The following is a 15932-nucleotide window of genomic DNA, read 5'->3' as shown; positions in this document are numbered from 1 at the left end:
AATATTTATCACGTCAATGACTAAACTTATAGTCTAGACTCTAGAGTAGTAACAAAAAACTAAAAAGAGATATTTTTTCTGACCTATTTATTCATTTGACATACAAAAACGTAGAATAACAGTGTAAAACAACGTGATGAACACATACGATATTTCAGTAGTTTAGTTACATAAAACGACAATGAAAGCATTCTTTATTTATATATTTTATGAACTACATAAACACAACAGCGTATAAGCAACACAAAGAAAAGTCCGTAGAGTCTATTTGTTTATTTATTTGGCATAAAATAACGTAGAATTACAGTGTTGTAAAACATCGCGATGAACACATACGATAATTCAGTAGTTTAGTTACATAAAACGATTTAGAAAAGGAGATGGGCAATTCTTCACAATGAAATTAGATTACATCCATTAAAGTCATGCAAGTGAGTTCAGTATAAGAACATGTAATCATGTAACTTCGAAACACAATGAACAGTCACTATGACCAATTTGATTGTGTTAGTCACTGAGAGATATAGTTTTGTTCTCTACATGAAGATAAAATTTCATATTAACACAATTAAGCTTCAAAAGTATTTCTTAAAAAAAAAGGCTTGTATTACTCTACAGCTAACTTAAAATTTTAATGCTATATGTTTTTAAGTAATATTAATGATTAATTTCTTGCTCCTGTGTCTGCCTTGAAAAGAAAACAAGACTTTAAACAGCATCTGAATTAATGTGACAATATGAATTAAAAATGCATATTTTTCAAGTATTATTTATGTTATAATTACATGTTTTAATATATATTTCATGTTTTTTTTCTGACATTTTAATGCAACTTGTGTCACTTAATTAACATTTTTTAGTAGTTTAGTTACATAAAACGACAATGAAAGCATTCTTTATTTATATAGTTTATGAAGTACATAAACATGACAACACGAAGAAATGTCCGTAGGGTCTATTTGAACACATTCGATATTTCATTAGTTTTCCGCAAGCACGCAGGTAGGTGAGTTCGACAGCGTACATCACTCCATGTCTGGCGGTCCGTTAATATCGCCGTCATCGTCCCCGTTTCCAGTTGTGTCGTCCATTTCGTTTCCGGTAATGTGATCACCGTCAATAGCGCCGTCATCGTCCACGTTTCCATTCCCTTCTGCCCGCGTACTGTCCAAGTCCTCGTCGGTGACGTTGTCATGAATGTCGCTTATGTCGAATCCCATTTCCCAATTTGCAGCAAAGTCATCGACATCAATATCGGCCTTTGATCTATGTGTCTGTTCTTTTTTAGAACAAGGACTGCAGACGAAGTCAAGCTCGCATCCTGACGTCACAGCGGCTTTGTATTCCTCAAGAGAAATACCTGTGAAACGAAGGAATTATTGTTTAATTACTGCATAGCGTCTCTTAAAATAAATACATCTAAAACAAAGGCCTCGATCTAAGAAAAAAGTAATCGCCATACAAATTACAACTTCTACCTTTACGGAGAATTATTAGAAATAGTGACATCCTTTAAATACTTAGGTATAACAGCCCAAACACTAGCAGAACGCGAAAATATAGCTCTACATAGACTTTTCACTATTATAAATTAATACGAAAAAATACATACAAAACTACTGCCATGTAATTTAATGTTTGTATAAGTAAATAATTCTTCAATTTTCTCGTATTACAATTTAAGATATAATTTTATAGATTAAGTACTGATGAATTACTGTCTTTTTGTCAACTACATACAAAACTACTTAGACTATAGCAATGTTATTTAATTAATTACATATAATATATCGATGGATTATATAATAACTTTTTTATAATAAGTAAATGTATATCGTTTTATTAGTAAATCAAGTACATAGATGAACAAGTTGAATTATCATTTCATTATAAATAAATAATAATAATAACCCTAAAAAAACGACATTTTTAAAATCATTTTTACTGTGAAGCGAATACACGACGATCTTTATCTGATAGTTAAAATAATATTACGCAACAACATCGGATTAGTGGCAATGTTAAGATAAACTGTCCGCATTGAATGGCATGTTTATAACACCTGTTCATACTGTTTATCAAATATCCATTTAGGGAGTACTTTAAAAGAAAACTGATTTGTTTATTTATTGACAATCGAAGGCGGGTGTCAGTAATTGATTGTTGCCTAAGCACCACTTTGTGCGTAAGCTGTCAAGTTAATCAATGGAACTTATCGCAATTAAGATGTTTAATTATGTCTTACGACTTAAACATAGAGTTTCAAGGTTTATTTCTCGTCCATGACATGTACAATATAATAATACATAAAATAACACAATTTACAAACATGCATGGCCAATCTTACAGATTTGCCCCTGTTAACCTTATGTTTAACACCTGTTACAAAATATTGAAGTTGATACAACACTGGTGTTTGTAAAACTGGGTACTAATGCGCATAGTGAAAAATGATGTAAAAGAGCGACGATCTAAGTGAACTGGTTAACAGTGGCTTTCTGTATTTTTCCTATATAATAGATTCTATACACAAAATATATTCAATATACCATCAACTTATGACTAGAATTTCTTACTATACACAAGTACATTATATAACAGAGATAATAAATATACTATCGCTGCTATTTAGATAAAATAAGCAACACTACTACTTATTTACACATGTCATCACTTTCGTATTATTATTTCCATTTACAAAGTCATTTTTAATTGAATTTAATAAATAGTAATACTAATAGAATATCACGCATACAAGAAACCAACTGTTTTATTTCCATACATTGTATTGTATTAAATATGAAATTGCACTACATGAATATTTTTTGGAATATAATAGAACAGAACACATAGTTTATTCGAGTATACATAGCACACAATAATAAATTACAGCAAAGCACATTAATAAACTGAATGAGTCGTAATTATTTACATTACAATATATAGCAGCACTGTTATTCTTTTAATACAGATCTCCAAATGTTTTCACATTTCGTTTTCTACAAATGGTAAGCGCTATAGCTACCATAACTAACACCTGTTTTATCACAATTACATAATGAGGGAATGAAATGCATTGTTAATTTAAGACTCATGCTATTTAAATTTACGGTCAATTGCCTCATATATATATATATCTATATTTATATAACCCGCTTATAAAAGATACTCATATCAAATTGATTGGATTGTGATTATCAAGTCAATTAAAACATTATCTGCATTCATTTTACATTAATATATATACTTATGGTGGCTAATTGCTTTTATCACCTACCCTTTGTCGGATAAATGCGTGATATACTTACATTATTGAATACAATGGTCACCAATTTAACTACTCAACACCTAGTGTTCCACTAATATACTTACATTATTGATTCAGGGTACTTTCTTTGATGATTATATAATGGTCACCAATTAAACTACTCAACACCTAGTCCCTGGTCGTTTCGCACCTAATATGGGGGCGAAACGACCAGGTGCGAAACGACCAGGGCGGAAACGTCTTGGGGGCGAAACATCCGAGGACCGCTTGAACCATAGCGCATTGACCCCATGGAGTAAAAGTCTACCGTTTAGACCACTCGGCCATCTATACTCATACAATGAGTGATGTGTTTCATACTTTATCATGATTATGTAAGCAATCCTCGTATCTCACAAAAATTCAAAATACAATGAAAACAGTCGATTTAATTTTAAATTTACTCGATGTCAATACTATAAGTACTCCTATCAGTATGTCAGTAATGGCATCTTTAAATTTTAACAAGTTTTTAAGTACGTTGTGGGAATTCACAGATCTACATTAAATTATTACTTAAAGAATATTATCTTGAAAAAGACGAGCTAAAAGACACATTTTAATTTTTCCTCTTTACGAGAAGGCCGCCATCTTGTTTTCTAAAGTAGTTCCAAATCCAATATGCCGGCCGCCTACGTACATCAGAGAGACGGTGTGGTGTAGCCCACTGTCCGATGCGTTCAGATTGGCGCTTTAAACGTTGGTCAACCAAGAGAGATGAGAATGTTTCGAGAAAGAAAGGATTTAGCGATCTCCGTGATGGAGAAATATTGATACTATTAGACGTATTTATGTTTGATAACGTTAAATATATTCGTTATATCATTCTCTGCATTAAACGTCCAAGGGAAATGAAATTTGTGATGTTTGGATAATTAATTCGTTAAATAGGTAAGTATTTAGTCATCTTTATTCAATTTCTATCAAAACACATGTTTTATGGTTTCTTTTGAAGTAAAACAGTTCATTTGTCATTAAATATTGAATGTTAACGGGTGAACTAGAATTCGGATATTTCACATTTCGGACGCTGCTATACAAGTTAGTTGTCGATATGCCTTTTGCGCATACAGTTTTGAAGTTTTTTTTTCTATCTAATGAATAATAAATAATGCACTGTATAATGTCTGCAATATCTGCCCCAACGATTATAAGTCATAAACTTAGCAATCCCAACATTTGATTATCTATGTTCTGTCAAAATATAGATTTATGAATTGTACAGTAATAAATACAGTATCTGAGCAACATAAATCTCACACTGCACGGTGAGATGCAAGGTAGCAAAGTTATATTCTGATCTAGTTACGCTCTTGCCAAATGGCAATGTTATTTTAATGACCCTGTATCACACTGTACAATGTCACTTGTCAGTCAGAAGTGGCTTAACTAATAGTGTTAAATCATAAAACATGTGAATTAAATAGATGCCCCAATCATTCAACAAAGTTAGTGAAACACATTTCACATATTAAAGTATAGTTTATTTGCAGGTTCATTGAGATTGTGTCAAAATGGCTTGGGTCAACACACACGACGCCTCTGTCTTTGTCCGTGGTTTGAAGGTATGACAATAAATAATGTGCTTTTATGGATATACCATTAGAGGGACTATGGCTAGTTTTGGCTAGGAAAAAGTGGAATACTACTGTTATGATGATGCAAATATTTTATTTTTTACATCAATGCATTGCACATTACTAAAATATAATGTGTTTAATGTGCATACATAATTTTACTTTTAATTTCTTTCAACAACATAAAAATTCAATTATATTTCTGTATGTGTGTACACACTGTATCAACACATAAAATATGCATATCAATGTTAAATTAATAATTTAAATGAATTTAAGATTGCGTTAAGTTTGCGAACATCCTATAGCTACCTTCATAAACCGTTTAACCAATGATTGTTCCAACTTAAACTTAGGTTATTATAAATTTGTTATTAGACTTTTCTGGAAGAAAACCACAAGAGACACCTACTGGGGGACTCCTGCTATCAACAATAGGTACAACAATGCCCAGTCAAGTGTACTGTGGTTGATAGGGCTTTTGGACTGCCAAAGAGTAGATTTAGGTATGTAAACTTACTACATGTATGTTTATTTAGTTCAAAACAGTTAAACACATTCAGTTAATCAACATAAGACACCATTTAATAAGCAAAAAATAAATCTCCCCACAAAATATTGGATAAAAAGTGTGATGCTTTATGCCTTTAATAATCTTTAGAGCATAATTGTAATCGTCACATCTACATCATAACAATTTAGTAAACGTACACCGTGGAAAGCCGTAAGAATTGCACCTGTTCGTCCTTTGTGTCTGTCTGTTCATCTGTGGATAGATTTTGCATAACAGCAACTGCTGAATGACCTTAATGTGTTAATGAATTGTAGCTGTACACAAATGTGTAATTAAATTTGTTTTGTTATTTGTTTTCAAGTTTTCAGCATATATACACAAGTTGTTTGTACTGAAGAAATTTGTCTTTTAATGACTGATGGACTTGTTTGTGTATCTCAACGTGACATGGGGCATCAGTGAAGGAGACACATGTAGTTAAAAAAACATTTCATACAGATATAAAAGTTCCTTTCATATGCACGTGCATGTGTTGATAAAAATGGATGCCATAGATTATTGCAAATTTTGTTTTATGAATTTATTTATTTACCCATTTTAGTCTTAAATTTAATAAATATATGAAGATGTTAATCAATAAAATAAAATGCATAAAAATCATAAGTTTTGATAATACATTGGATATTGTAATTAAATCACTAGTTAATATTGATTGTTATTCTCAATCGACAGGTGTCTACATAAAACTGGCGGTTGTTCATTCATGAGACTCGATGAGTGCTGTCAAGCAGTGGCTGCATGAATGCGCCTGAACAACTTATGCATAGATTAGCAGGTGCCACTGCCTGAACAACTTACTGAGGCTCAAGAAGTGGATGACGTTGTGCACAGTCCACAACAGGACAAAATGCAGCTTATATGGACAACACATCATTAACTTATTTATGTAGTTGCTGTTTTATGCTCACATGTGCACGAAGTGCTATAGGTGAGTCATTGTGGTCAGTCTATGTTCGGCAGCATGTGTTAATATTCAATATTTGACTCTTTGTTGATGAAAGATGGTCATTATGTTTCTGCTAATGATACATAATAACTTATTAAGTTAATGATTTCTTGTCTATGAGCTGCTGCATTTCGGTCAAGTGTGGTCAACATCTTTGTAAAAATGTGGATATTGACAATTTCTGCCGTTCTTTTTTGGATTTTTTTCATTTAAGACACACTTTTTACAATATTCATTTATGCAATGCGTACGATGATTACATGTTTCCTTTATAGTATAACAAAGTGAAAATAAATTCTACTCCTTTATTTAATTATCTTTGTAACATAACAATACAGGTTTTTCTCCAACAACTCTACAGCTAGGGAACAATGAAGTGGAACACTATCTGAAAATGAAATACATTTTATGTTAATAAAATTTGTATTTGTAAGATAAGTGATGAAATAAAAGGTTAACATTGTAACATAAAGAGATGTGGTTTCTGTTTGTTCTTTAAAGAGCATGTACTGTGTATACTGCACATCAGACACAGTTCTGTTGGAAATATAGTTTCATATAAAAAATTCTTGAGAATGAATTGTATCATTTATGTTAAGATGTATTGTTAATTCATTATTACACATTCATGATCTACACTTCATAAGTTAATCTTTAATTTTCATGGAACTCACATCTTTTTTTTCTTACCGGCTCAAATGACTGGGCCTCACATGCGCTGTTTCGCGGATTTCCTATAATGATTTTATATGAATGAATATGACTCGTAAAATAACATAAGTAATCCAATATGTTATTTTAGCTTATGTATACTCGTTCATTTATATTCTACAAGTCCATGTAAAAAAAACAATAACTTTTTTGTATTTACTAAAAAAAAAATTAATATTCAATTGATTTTTACAATTGGTATTGTGAAATGTTATTAACCTTTTTTATGCTCCCCCAAAATTTATTTTGGGGGGAGCATATAGTCGCCGCCTTGTCTGTCCGTGCGTCTGTCTGTCCGTCCGTGCACATTTTTTGTCCGGGCTATTTCTCAGAAACTAATGACCGGAATTCAATGAAACTTTATGGGAAGCTTCACTACCAAGAGGAGATGTGCATATAATCAGCGGGTTCTGGTCGGATGATTTATTACAGAGTTATGGCCCTTTGACCTTTCCATTAACTGTACATATAGTGCAATTCTTGTCCGGGCTATTTCTCAGCAACTAATGACCGGAATTCAATGAAACTTTATGGGAAGATTCACGACCAAGAGGAGATGTGCATATTATCAGCGGGTTCTGCTCAGATGATATTTTACAGAGTTTTGGCCCTTTGAAATTGTCTATAAAAAAATTATTGTCCCCCCCCCCAACTACTGTGCCCTCAAAAGTTTTTGAGTCAAAACGTTTCCTTTTATCTGAATATATAGTGCAATATTGTGACAAAAAAAACCTTTGGGGAGCATCACCCGTCTCTGACGGTTTCTTGTTTTTAAATAACATTTATTTAATAAATCACCATAATAACTTTATATATGAGTCGCGCTCTGAGAAAATGGAGTTTAATGTGCGTAAAGTGTCGTTCCAGTCTGCACAGGCCAATCAGGGACGACACTTTCCGCTTGTATTATATGTTTCGTTTTAAGAAAGACTCTTCTTAGCAAAAATCCAGTTTAGGCAGAAATTTGTCCCTGATTAGCCTGTGCGGACTGCACATGCTAATCTGGTATGAAACTTTATGCACATGCATTAAACCCCCTTTTCACAGAGCGGGCCTCATATTAAGTATTCCCAATGTTTTTATTTTGGTATTTTGCGAAATTACTTGTATCTAACGATAAATATTCATTAATAAATATGGACAATCGATCTTTATTAGCTGTCATACATACAAACGTGTACATTCAATGACAAAGATATTTTTATTTATGCATTTATTACAATTTGAAATGTATCTGTAACCAAGTAACTTAATAAATAACGATATTTATGTCACATAACTAATTTGTGATTATGATAACGTTGTTAAACCTTATTTATTTCATGTGTTTTGTAACATTGACACACCTACACGAATAAATGTGCTAACTTTATACTGTGTACTTGATTAATTATCTTACCAACTTTTGTTCAACTGATGTGATGGATGAGATCTCATCATTCACACATGGTTGTTGTTGTGCGTCTGAAAAGAAAGTAAAAAGTGTTCAAATTCAAACATTCCACAGTTGAACGAAAAAAGTGATGAATGGATACCAAAAACCTAAATATAAGAAATAATTATGTTAAATGTCATAATATGTTAAAAAATATTCACATACATGAACTGGACTGGAATGTGTCAATAGAAAACAGCAAACACACAATACACAACAATGATTATTCCTAATGATTATTCCGTGCAAATTCATTAGAAATGTTTTTATGTATAATTCAAAGTACAACATTAACCTTTTGCTCCCAGTCTAACTTTCATTTTTATCTCATCTATTTATTGAAAAAAAAATTATGAGCTATTGTTATCACCTTGGCGTCGGCGTCGGCGTCCGGTTAAGTTTTGCGTTTAGGTCCACTTTTCTCAGAAAGTATCAATGCTATTGCACTCAAACTTGGTACACTTACTTACTATCTTGAGGGGACTGGGCAGGCAAAGTTAGATAACTCTGGCGTGCATTTTGACTGAATTATGTGCCCTTTTTATACTTAGAAAATTGAAAATTTTGGTTAAGTTTTGCGTTTAGGTCCACTTTTTTTCAGAAAGTATCAATGCTATTGCATTCAAACTTGGTACACTTACTTACTATCATGAGGGGACTGGGCAGGCAAAGTTAGATAACTCTGGCGTGCATTGTGACAGAATTATGTGCCCTTTTTATACTTAGAAAATTGAAAATTTTGGTTAAGTTTTGTGTTAAGGTCCATTTTATTCCTTAAGTATCAAAGCTATTGCTTTCATACTTGCAACACTTACTAACTACCGTAAGGGGACTGTGCAGGCAAAGATATGTAACTCTGACTGGCATTTGGACGGAATTATGGGCCCTTTATACTTAGAAAATTGAAAGTTTGGTTAAGTTTTGTGTTTTGGTCCACTTTACCCCTAAAGTATCATAGATATTGCTTTCATACTTGGAACACTCGCAAACTATCATAAGGGTACAGTAAAAGGACAAGTTGCATAACTCTGGATGTCATTTTTACGGAATTATGGCCCTTTTTTGACTTAGTAACTTTGAATATATGGTTAAATTTTGTGTTTCGATCCACTTTACTTCTTAAGTATCAAGGCTATTGCTTTCAAACTTCAAATACTTCCATGCTATCATGAGGTTACTGTACCTGGCAAGTTGAATTTTACCTTGACCTTTGAATGACCTTGACTCTCAAGGTCAAATTATTAAATTTCTCTAAAATTGCCATAACTTCTTTATTTATGATTAGATTTGATTGATACTTTGACAAAACTACTCTTACCTGACATACCACAATAGACTCCACCCAAACCATCGCCCGTGCCCCCCCAACCCCCTATTTTTTTTTATTTTTTTTTATAAGATCATCTCACAAATGACCACCACACCCTCACACTATACCCCCCCCCACCCCACCCCCTTCCCAATTTTTTTTTTTAAACGGTTAAAAAACAAAACTATTTATTTTGATTATTTTATGTTTGAAATACCGTCCAACCATCGCACCCAAGAATCCCCCCCACCCCCCCTCCCCCCACCCGAATCCCCCCCCTATTTTTTTTTTTTTTAAGATCATCTCACAAATTACCACCACACCCTCACACTATACCTCCCCACCTCACCCCCCCTCCCCCAATTTTTTTTTTATGAAACGGTTAAAAAACACAAATATTTATTTTTATTATTTTATGTTTGAAATACCGTCCAACCATCGCACCCAAGAATCCCCCCCCCCCCACCCCCCCCCACCCCCCCGATTTTTTTTCCTTTTTTTCGCATTTTTGGAAGAAAATGTAATAAATGTCCACACCCCCACACAATGCACCGCTCTTCACTCCACCCCTCCCTCCTTTGTGATTGAAAATGAGAGTCCCTTCACCTTTAAAAAGAAAATAGATGAGCGGTCTGCACCCGCAAGGCAGTGCTCTTGTTAAAATCTTACATGTGACTGACATTGTGAATTTTTTATAATCATTTTGTGGTAAGAGTAAGTTAGTAAGTACGGGTCATGAGATTTCATTAGTTAATATACCTTAAAGTCCGTTCATTTCTTGATAACTTTGTCTATCTTGGGGCTACACAATCAAATGCTGTTCACTCTGAAATTGAGTGATAGTTTTCAGGTGTGTGTTTACAATTGAAAATTAATTCTAAAGCTATGTACACTGGGTAATAAAGTAAATTCTATGCCAAAAATAGCAAGGGCTGTTTGTAAAACATGCATGCCCCCCATATGGGCTGTCCGTTGTAGTGGCAGCCATTGTGTGAATACGATTTTTGTCACTGTGACCTTGACCTTTGACCTAGTGACCTGAAAATCAATAGGGGTCATCTGCGAGTCACGATCAATGTACCTATGAAATGTCGTGATCCTAGGCAAAAGCGTTCTTGAGTTATCATCCAAAAATCATTTTACTGGGTCACCGCAAAAATCATTTTTCGGGTCACCGTGACCTTGACTTTTGACCTTGTGACCTCAAAATCAATAGGGGTTATCTGCGAGTCATGATCAATCTACCTATGAAGTTTCATGATCCTAGGCGTATGCGTTCTTGAGTTATCATCCGAAAACCATTTTACTATTTCGGGTCACCGTGACCTTGACCTTTGACATAGTGACCTCAAAATCGATAGGGGTCTTCTGCGAGTCATGATCAATCTACCCATGAAGTTTCATGATCCTAGGCGTATGCATTCTTTAGTTATCATCCGGAAACCATTTTACTATTTCGGGTCACCGTGACCTTGACCTTTTACCTAGTGACCCCAAAATCAATAGGGGTCATCTGCGAGTCATGATCAATGTACCTTTGAAGTTTCATGACCCTAGGCCCAAGCGTTCTTGAGTTATCATCTGACAACCACCTGGTGGACGGACCGACAGACCGACCGACATGAGCAAAGCAATATACACCCTCTTCTTCGAAGGGGGGCATAAATATACAGTAGGCATCCGTATATACTATCGCGGTAGTGTAGTGGATGAGGTGTCCGCCTAGCGATCGGGAGTTCGTGGGTTCGCTCCCTACTCGAGGAGCATTCTCATTATTTCCTCCATAGACACCAAGTACTGGTTCTTCCCAGGAAACGGACTCGACAGTGTCCATATCTGCCTATATCGGCCTTCATGTAATAGTCAGCAATTGACTGTAGGAAGTACGAAGTAGAAGAAGAAGTACGAAAACAAATATATAGCGAAAGAAGCGGAAATGTGTAAAATTAGAATGTTTCTTGAAAAGAGAGATACATTTACTCTAAAAACAAACATAAAAATAAATTGTTTTCTTCAAATATGGGGCATAGAAATAATGTTTTGATTGATACTCGAATACTCTTCTGCCAAAAACATTAGATATAAACACACAATAACGATTTGTCATTTTAAAGGCTGACAGTTCCAAACGCGGGAAATATGATTTCGTTATAACAGTACTTGCAACTAGAATTTAGAAAATAAATACATAAAATAAATGCATAAAAATTAAAACATTTCGATTCTTTGGTGTAAAATAACGATATGAATTTAATAAAAACTCAGTATCAATTACGAGACAAATTGACAGACATAAACGCTACAATATTTGAAGACATGAGTCATGATATCCCTACATTTAGTACTACTATTAGTAAATCATAACTATCATTAACTACTTGCCTCTGTTTACGTTGACGGCCATCTTGCTTTTTTGACATAAACGCGGGAAATCGTCTGAGGTTTTTCGACTGGTTCGCGATTTTCCAGATTGTACGCTTAACTAAATCTAAGCTGCGACTCGATACTTACGACGGCGTTCATAAAACGGGTATTAGCGGATTGTAAATGAAATCGTAAGTCAAGGATTTAAGATAAGATCCGCTAAGATAAGATCTGTTGATAAAACGGCCTCCTGATGTTTTTGCATTTACCGTTCCGTAGTATAGTTGATGCATATATCCTCGATGCTTTGTGCATGCCAAGTTTAGATTAAGGTTCATGTAAAGTCCCAAAATGACCCCATATAGATGAAATTTTAAAATATAAAAATGATCAGTTATACCCAAAATAAGTTAATGAAATTTACATATGGTTGCAATAATCACATTTTTATTCCATATATGTACACAATTAAAAAAAAACACTCACAAATGGTAGTAATAATGTAATTATTATCAAAAATATTGCAAGGTATGGCAAATTCTCAATTTCATTAAAAAAACACAAATGCACCAAATAAAAACACCAACAGTATATGCAAGTTATATGTAAGGTACTCCGAGCATTGAATTGCGTCAATACAGCCCCACAAAGACACTATGCGTATTTCAAAATGAACATGCCAATGCCATGAGTCGCTATTTATAGATTTTGGAAAAATACTAACTTTCTGCGCGCATAGCATGCGATCAATAATAGTTATGATCTTATAAAATAAAATTAATGAAAATATATCATTTTCATAATATCTCCATAACAATGACACTTACTTGAAACGCACTATTTGAAAAGAATCTTGATATAATTGACTCTCCTCCCGATTTAATTTCATCGGTCGTCCATCTTGGTCAGAAATGTGTATTGATTCGTATTTGCGAATTTGTTAAATATTGCTTATATTAAATATTTACTTTATAACATAACTTGAAATTACCTGATAAACAAATTATACAAATTTTAGAACAAACGTATCGTGAGTAATTTATCAATGATCGATTTTGAAACGAAATATTTTTCGAATATACTTCCGGCAAATAATGGCTTCCTGAACAAGTAAACATGACAAGACACTAACAAATGCACTTTTTCATTGATGACAAGGTTTTTAAAGAAATGTAAGTGTTCAGTTGGTTTAATATCTGCGTGTGCCCAACATTTGTATACTTCATTTTTCCGATCCCACAAATATTATGCCTAGATCGTTAATTGAAATATTGTTATGTCGACTTCCTTGAAACCGGATGTTTTATGCCCCACATGTTTTAACTAACGTGTATGGAGTTCGAGATGTGACATAAACATGTTGTAATTTGTTTTAAGGTAGCCAATTAGTCGTCTTTCCGAGTCCTATATATTTCAAATGAACAATCAAAGTGTTTTCCCTTTTGGTAATATAGTTTATTTTTTGTAATTGTGTCATTTTGTGACTATAATGAGTACTGTATTGCGAGTAAAAGTAATTTTGAAAATGAAGGTTCACTGGTAAGTCCACCATACTTAAAGTAGTTCCCAATTATTGTGTTAACTTTTGACATTTTTTTATGTTTTTCTTTTCCTTATTTAGGATTGTTGGTGTGTGTTGTGTGGACTTTTCATTTGTAGTACCTAACATTAAGTGTATACAATATTTTGACCAAAGGAATTTGTTCAATTTAACTCCGTTTGTTATTTTGATAATTTCATGCATGCGCTGTATATTTCTTCAAAAGCAACATTTTGCATCATATCTTTTTTTATTAGCATTTTCTTATATGTTCTACAAGTGTTTACGAGGCTTTTGACTTATAAATTGAATTTATTGCCATAATATTTATTGAAGTATTTCTATGTGAAGAATACGCCTTTTTACACTTTACATGAACCTTAAGTCGCTTTGGCAATATTTTTGAAAAGGCAGATTTGGGTTATGTTGTTTTAGTTGTCACATTTACTGCCTACTTGTTATATATATATATTTCTGATTCTAGTTGACATCTTACCTACACAACGTCAAAGGGTAAACGGAAAAATTAAATTTAACACGTATTTAGTGTAAAGAATGAGATGGTTTATATATAAAGTCCAGTATTTTCGTAACTAACACTCATTGCATCAATATTAATTTCGTACCACGCGTTTTTGCACACGAACAGTATAAACTTTACTTTTTACAAATCGATATTACACTGAACCAAATATCCGTAGGAAGTGACATTCAGTTTTAGGTCAGGTTTCGCCAGCATTGTACTTTTCATGTGGTGAATTGCGCTAATTATGCTTGTTGTGTGCTGGTATACTTACACGAACGCGGACAACGTACTGTGTTTTTTAAACCATGCTGGCGCTAGTATTAACATAGCGTTGACAATTCAATTAACTAAGATGTTGTGCAATTCGTATTCGTGTTAAGGTCATTGCCTCAAGGTCTATTGTTTATATTTACAAATCCTAACGTGTTTTATGAGATGAAAATAACCCAGAAACAATAAATGAATCATAAATTAAATTTAAAGAAACATCGCGGAAGAAACGTTCCATATAAACTTTAAAAGCGCGCTTTTGCTCACTAGGGAAGTAACCGAACAATGCCATGGCATGACTTGCAATAACGAGGCATTCTATATGCGACGAGTTGCCCTGATTATTCTGATTCATTATGCTGAATTCATTTTGTTTATAATAAAAACGCGGAAACTGTTTCTTGCGTGATCGTGTATGGGTCACTGTTTGAAGGAGTGTTGTTTATATTTACCACAGTGGACGTGGTTTACGTAACGCAAATTAACCCAGAAGCAATACACGAAATATTAATTCATTACTTTAAGCAGCCTGAATAATAATTACAAAAAGAGTTACATACAACAGCTAGTTATTATCGCCTCAATAATGAAGTATTTTGTTCGACTGTTATTTCAATAGCTTGAGCAATACTTCTCGACCATATTTTCATGTAACTATGTCTCAGTGGTAATTATATATCGTCACTGAACGCGGGTCAAATTTCTTCGGGCAGCTCATGAGAACTACGTCGCGCTTCCGACGCTTCCCGAAGCCAATCTCGCGCTTGCTCGTAAATGTTTGGATATCGTCACGGGAAATAGGCATTGAATTTATTGCGACATAAGCAAATAAAAACGAGCATTTTGTATCTCGTTAAATCTAATTTACCACTCCACAATTAGCGTTGAAATTTCGGCTATTACTATAAGGAACACTGATTTTGCATGGTTGCACTTTATTATGCGAAATATTTATTGATTTTGAGTTTTCATGTGGCTTTTAAGTTATTATTCCTAAAAATCGAACAAAATGTTTCAGCTCAATAAATTCAGGTTTGATCGAGTATTTTGTTTTATGTTCTCTTTAGTTTTCGCACATGCACACCTTACTTTCAAACGTTATTTAATTTAACGTACACAGATAAATGATGTTGCTGTATTTTGTTATAAAAGAGTAAACAAACTGCGTTTTGACGTCAATACACCACTTGTTTGGTGGGTAACATAAATAAAATACAGTTCAATAATAAAAACTAATCTGGAAAAAACCCCTACTAAGAACGGTTTTATAAATAAATTAATGCACGTTTAATGTTAATCGTTTTATGCGTTTAAATTTGCATATCATTATCTAAAGCATTGTAAACTTCAAGTTTATTCAAATAACAACGTTT

The 15932-nt window shown here is 33.4% G+C and overlaps 1 protein-coding gene and 1 long non-coding RNA gene across 2 annotated transcripts in view; one reads left to right on the top strand and one right to left on the bottom strand.

Moving 5' to 3' along the window:
• LOC127832364 (tenascin-X-like) overlaps positions 1 to 15932 on the top strand; it is a 169982-nt gene that overhangs the window by 72696 nt on the left and 81354 nt on the right. The window lies entirely within an intron of this gene.
• On the bottom strand, positions 6696 to 10982 carry LOC127832368 (uncharacterized). The gene is made up of 4 exons (XR_008026815.1): positions 10619 to 10982; positions 8515 to 8579; positions 7095 to 7138; positions 6696 to 6792 (listed from the first exon to the last, which is right to left on the bottom strand). It is a non-coding gene; the product is annotated as an uncharacterized LOC127832368 (long non-coding RNA).

This window comes from Dreissena polymorpha, chromosome 5, assembly GCF_020536995.1.
Source record: "Dreissena polymorpha isolate Duluth1 chromosome 5, UMN_Dpol_1.0, whole genome shotgun sequence".
Classification (NCBI taxonomy): domain Eukaryota; kingdom Metazoa; phylum Mollusca; class Bivalvia; order Myida; family Dreissenidae; genus Dreissena; species Dreissena polymorpha.
This window is presented reverse-complemented; position numbering and strand designations above follow the sequence as displayed.